A 6580-nucleotide genomic window follows, 5' to 3' on the forward strand; every position below is an offset into this window, starting at 1 on the left:
TGGAGGGTTCATCCATCAGTTAGGACAAAAGAATCCACCACAATTTGTTATGGGGCAATTGCCTCATTTTTTTTCCCCATGGGATTTGTTATTTGCACTTACATAGTAAAATATTTGCATTTTACTATATGCAAAGCACTATACTAAGCACTGGGGTAGATACAAGCTAACCAGGTTGGACACAGTCCCTATCCCACTTGAGGCTCACAGTTTAAGTCAGAGATAATAGGTTTTTAACTCCCATTTTACAGATGAGGTAACTGGGGCACAGATTAGTTAAGCGACTTGCCCAAGTTCACATGGCAGAAAAGTGGCAGAGCGGGGATTAGCACCCAGGTCCTCTGACTCCAAGGCCCGTATTTTTTCTACTATGCCCAGCTGCTTCCTCTAATATGTGTCTTTACTTGTTGACCTTTCGACTTATGGTATGCTTGTCAACCAATATAGTCCCCCCATTGCATTTTAAAACTCCCTGAGGGCAGGGATCAATTCTTTTACTCTTTTGTATATTACCCAAGTGCCTATTACACTGCTCAACACACAGTAGGTACTCAACGAATGAAGTCTTGTCTTATGCTGTCAAGTCATTTCCGACCAATAGCGACACTACGGACACATCTCTCCCAGAATGCCCCGCTCTCCATCTGTAATCATTCTGGTAGTGTATCCATAGAGTTTTCTTGGTGAAAGTACAGCAGTGGTTTACCACTGCCACCTTCCGCGCAGTAAACTCGAGTTTCCGCCCTTGACTCTCTCCCATGCCTCTGCCGCCCAGCATGGGTGAGTTTTGTTTGACTTGTAGCAGATTGCCTTCCACTCGCTAGCCACTGCCCAAGCTAGGAATGGAATGGATAGGCCTCTGCTTGACTCTCTCTTCCATAGCCGAGACAGGTAGAGTACTGGAAACTCTCCAGGGCAACCCTGAGAGGCTCAATGAATAAAGTAGATACTGAATAAGGCCTAGAAGACCAGAATCTGAGCTAAACCTTTGGATATGAAATCTGCTTCAGCATCAACTAGTTCAGATATATTTCATGGGTATCAACACGTTTTTCCTATAAGAATTAAATGACAACAACCCTGGATTAATAAAAAGTCTAGGCATTCCAAACTGATGTAAATAATATGCTATATCATTAAAATGGAGTGAGAACATTTACACAGCAATGTTTACTGATGTTTCTTCAAAGCCCTCCTGAAATCCCACCTCCTCCTAGAGTCATTCCCTGACTATTTCCTGGATACAGCGTAACGTGGTGTTGGAGGAAACTATTTGTGCACAAACCTAATTGAGCATGCACAGTGGACCCAGAGAGCATTACAATGTGAGTGTTCCTTAATGAGAGTTTCCCCATTCCCATGATTTGTAAATAATTTATGTCTGTCAGTCTCCCCCATTAGATTGTAAGCTTCTCGAGGGCAGGGACCATCTCTCTTACTTGTGATGTCCTCTTCAAACTGCTAAATATAGCATTACACACACAGTAGACACTTCATAAATACCACTGATTAATTGATTCAGTTTTGCTTTGAACCCCACGGGCATTTGAAGTTACAATTCACTGAAGATTTTCAAGAATCTTGTACATCTTGTACTGATCAAATATGTTGAATTTTCATGGAATTATATGGCTGGTAGGGACCATGAGAATTAATTTCTGGGGGGGGGGGGGGGAGAGAGAGAGAGAGAGAGAGAGAGAGAGAGGAGAGAGAGAGAGAGAAAGTAAGTCCAACATGGAGCTCGCAGTCTTCGATAAGTAACCTTATCCATTACCACCACAATATCCATTACCAAAATATTTAATGGGGAAATATTCTTTAGCATAATAGAAATAAAGCCAATAGCTATAGCAGAACAATAGAACAATGGGAGACAATCTGTACCTTTTGGCTGGAAATAAAATGCTTTGTCTTGATATTGCCCCACCAAAATGCCTTGGCTTTTCTTTATTTTTACAATATGTGGCTCCCACAGAATTCACTCTCCCAATTTTTCACAAAGACAATAAATCTTAATTATAACCAAATGAAAGTTTGCTGTCACTTGGGAAGATGGTAAGACTCCTATCCATGTACAGAAATATTTTGGCAGCCTATTTTGGCCAGGAGATCACTTTAAAACACAAATGACTCAACTGTTTGCTCCTGGGGGCAAGTCCCATTGGATTGAAGAGCTGTTCAGAAGAGGGGTCCCCATCCATTTGGACATTAGCAGGTAATAGGGTTGGCATGTGTTATCACAGGGGCTAATCTCTTTCTCTATTGCAAAATGGTTCTCTTTGGTTTCAGTGCTCATTCGATTACAATAGGGGCCGAAAAGAATGTGGTAGGCAATACTCAAAAGCCATTGTTTGACCCACTTGATATACTGTCAGGGAAATTCCAGGCATTATCTGTAGCTGCACTGGAAAAACTAGGATAGTACTTTTATAATAATAATGATACTTTCATTCAATCGTACTTACTATGGACCAAGCACATAGTAGAGAAGCAACTGGATAGAGCCCGGGCCCGGGGGTCAGAAATACCTGGTTTCTAATCCTGATTCTGGCACTTGTCTGCTGCGTGACATTGGACAAATCACTGAACTTCTCTGTGCCTCGGTTCCCTCGTCTGTAAAATGGGGATTAAGGCTGTGAGCTCTATGCAGGACAGGGACTGTGTCCAACCTGATTAGGTTGTATCTGCCCCACCACTTAGTACAGTGCTTTGTACACAGTAAGTGCTTAACAAATACCCTCCCACCCCCCCTCCCGCCCCCACTGCTAAGAAAAAATAGAGCAAGGTAATCAGATTAGACACAGTTCTTGTCCCACATGGGGCTCAATGTTTTAAGGATGAGTGAGAACATATATTATTACCCCCATTTCACAGTTCTCGTCTATCTGGCAGCAGACCTCTCACCCACATCCTACCTCTGGCCTGGAACGCCCTCCCTCCTCATATCTAATTGATATTTACTCTCCCCCACTTCAAAGCCTTATTGAAGGCACACCTCCTCCAAGAAGCCTTCCCTGACTAAGCCCTCTTTTTCTTTTAATAATAATAATAATAATAATAATAATGATGGAATTTATTAAGCACTTACTATGTGCCAAGCACCGTTCTAAGTGTTGGGGAGGTTACAAGGTGATCAGGTTGTCCCACCTGGGGTTCACAGTCTTAATCCCCATTTTACAGATGAGGTAACTGAGGCACAGAGAAGTTAAGTGACTTGCCTGAAATCACACAGCTGACAAGTGGCGGAGCTGGGATTTCAACCCATGACCTTTGACTTCAAAGCCCATGCTCTTTCCACTGAGCCATGCTGCTTCTCATAATAATTTTGGTATTTGTTAAGCACTTACTATGTGCAAAGCACTGTTCTAAGCACTGGGAAGGATACAAGGTGATCAGGTTGTCCCATGTGGGGCTCACAATCTTAATCCCCATTTTACAGATGAGGTAACTGAGGCACAGAGAAGTGAAGTAACTTGCCCAAAGTCACACAGCTGACAAGCAGCGGAGCCAGGATTTGAACCCATGACCTCTGACTCCCAAGCCCGGGCTCTTTCCACTGAGCCACGCTGCTTCTCTACTCACTTCTGCATCACCCTGACTTGCTCCCTTTTTTCACCCCTCCTTCAGCCCCGCAGCACTTATGTCCATATCTGTAATTTATTTATTTATATTAATGTCCGTCTCCCCCCCTAAACTGTAAACTCATTGCACAGGGAATGTGTCTGTTATATTGTACTGTACCCTTCTAAGTGCTTAGTACAGTGCTCTGACCACAGCAAATGTTCAACAAATACAATTGATGGGGAAACTGAGGCATCAAACTGTTAGTGACTTGGGCAGTGCTGGGATTGGAATCTGGGCCTCCTCATGCTCAGTCCCATGCTCTTTTCATTAGTCCACACTGCCTCCCTATACTTGCCTCTTCTTGTACTCCTCATTTTGTTTGTATTTCTGACCACGGGGAGACTTAATGGATTTCTAAATAAAAATACCAGAATCATCTACCCGCGACAAGCCCACTGAAACTGAATTTCCACTTATTCCATGTATCTCCTAAAGTGATTCAAAAAACAAGCATCAGATCAGAGATCCAATGGGATTCTACCTTTTTAAATCTTGGCGCTTGCAGATACTTGTTGCAGTCTCTTTGCTATTTGATGTAACCACCTTCAAATTACTGAAGATATGGATGTTATTTATTTGTGTTTCCTTCTAACCCCCAGCCCCATCCAAATGACCTGTTTCCAGAAAGTAGTGTAGAAGATAGATTTCTGCTTCCTTAAAGGTACTCCAATTTCAGAAACAAAGCCCTGGAGGCTCAAAGCTAACCGTTTTCTCAAACAGTGTGACTGCAAATTCAGAGGCTGCAGGATGCTGTGGAGTCTATGGGCAGAACACAGCATGGCCTAATGGAAAGAACAGGGTTTTGGAGTCAGAGGATCTGGGTTCTAATACCGACTCCATCACTTGTTTGCTGTGTGACCTTGGGCGAGTCACTTGACTTTTCTGTGCCTCAGTTCCTTCATCTGCAATACCTGTTCTCTCTCCTTCTTAGGATGTGAGCTCCAAGTGGGGCAACCTGATTACCTTGTATCTACCCAGCAGAGAAGCAGCATGGCTCAGTGGAAAGAGCATGGGCTTTGGAGTCAGAGGTCATGGGTTCAAATCCCGCCTTCACCAAATGTCAGCTGTGTGACTTTGGGCAAGTCACTTATCTTCTCTGTGCCCCAGTTACCTCATCTGGAAAATGGGGATTAAGACTGTGAGCCCCATGTGGGACAACCTGATTATCTTGTATATCCCCCAGAGCTTATAGCAGTGGTTAGCACATAGTAAGCACTTAACAAATACCAAAATTATTATTATTTTTAGCCCAGTGCTTAGTACAGTGCTTGGCACATAGTAAGTGCTTAACAGATACCACAATCATAATCATAACACAGTAGAATAATGCATGGCCAATGGCTAAACATAGTTCTTTTATAAGATCACCTTGTAACCTCCCCAGCGCTTAGAACAGTGCTTTGCACATAGTAAGTGCTTAATAAATGCCATTATTATTATTATTATTATTATTATTGAAATTGGAAGTGAATTTTTTTTTAATCCCCAGTTTGGAAATGTCAAGTAAACAAGTTTAAGTGTAAGTTAAGTAATCATGCTGGTGCTGTTGGTTTTAGATGTAATAATTCACAGGAAGAGGGAAGAAATCTGCAGGTTTGTAAGCAGAGCCTTATATAAAACATAGATAGAGCTAGTGAGTGCAGATATTTTATGGAGAAGAGACAACAGAAAAATAAATGAGCATAGCCATGGGTTTCAAAAATAATGATACCTCATTGGACTAAAATCATTTTTAAAGTGAGATCTTCGGATGAGGAAATATTTTCCAATGTATCACTCTACAGCAAAGTCATAATGTTGAATTTGTGACTCACAATCACCCCATGTCAATAGACCAATGTAGTAAGCAGAGCATTATTACTTCACTAGGGGGATGAAGCAGAAGTTAGGCTGAAGAAGGAAATACTGCATAATGATTGTCAAACCCATCTTCTTTTGTTATATATGTCTTTCACTCTCATATTTTTCCCTCCATGAAAGATCCATTTGAAAATATAGGTGACCCTGAAATGCTCTACTTTGGGTTTTATATTTTAATATAATATACTTTTACTTCTCCAGCATTTGAGTCTATAGAGCGTGGGCCTGGGAGTCAGAAGGACCTAGGTTCTAATTCCGGCTCTGCCACAGGTCTGCTGTGTGACTTGGGCAAGTCACTTAACTTCTCTGGGCCTCAATTACCTCATCTGTAAAAGGGGGATTAAGATTTGGGACAGGGACCATGTCCAACCTGATTAACTTGTATCTACCCCAGTGCTTAGTACAGTGCTTGGCATATAGTAAGTGCTTACCAAGTTCCATAATAATTATTATTATTATCATTATAATCATGGCACTTACGAAGCAGTTACTATGTGCTACCAATCAATCGTATTTTTTGAACGCTTAGTGTGCGAAGCGCTGGAGTAGATGCAGAGTTCTCAGATCACTGCCCTACACAGTCTATGCCTTACACAGGGCTCACAGTCTATCTTATGCCCATTCCTCCCTTAGGTAGCTGGGAAAATTCTTGAAAGGAACGGTCAAAATTTCTTTACTATGCTATAATTTTTGTAATTTATCTTGGCTCTGTGTTGAACACTCTTAGAGACTTGCAAAATGAAATTTCTCCCCTATTTAGAGTTTTTCTATTCGGCAGGTATTCTCTTCTGGCTAGTCACTGTCTCTGTACATCAGCTGCCTCAGGGTGACAAGCAAGAATATACAACTTGGAAGATAACATTTCTGACTAACTATCCTTATAGAGGAAAGTACTTAGGAAGCAAACACTGTTTTTATTTGTCCAATTCCATAAAATCATTTCTTTTTAATAGTGTATTCTTTGTAGGTGGGAGAACAATACTTCATCTCTTAGACTTTCAGAATATTGTATATATTTTAATGACAAGGCTCCTCCCAGAGCAAATGGCTTTGAATAGCTGCATTTCTATGCGATCTCTGGGAAATGTAGGTGTTA

The 6580-nt window shown here is 41.6% G+C and overlaps 1 non-coding gene across 1 annotated transcript; it reads right to left on the reverse strand.

The window, feature by feature from the left end:
* Positions 1-794: 794 nt before the first annotated feature.
* On the reverse strand, positions 795-931 carry LOC119948539. Its single transcript, XR_005456929.1, has one exon. It is a non-coding gene; the product is annotated as a small nucleolar RNA SNORA7 (small nucleolar RNA).
* Between the last annotated feature and the right edge of the window lie 5649 nt (positions 932-6580).

Source organism: Tachyglossus aculeatus, chromosome X4 (assembly GCF_015852505.1).
Source record: "Tachyglossus aculeatus isolate mTacAcu1 chromosome X4, mTacAcu1.pri, whole genome shotgun sequence".
Lineage (NCBI taxonomy): Eukaryota > Metazoa > Chordata > Mammalia > Monotremata > Tachyglossidae > Tachyglossus > Tachyglossus aculeatus.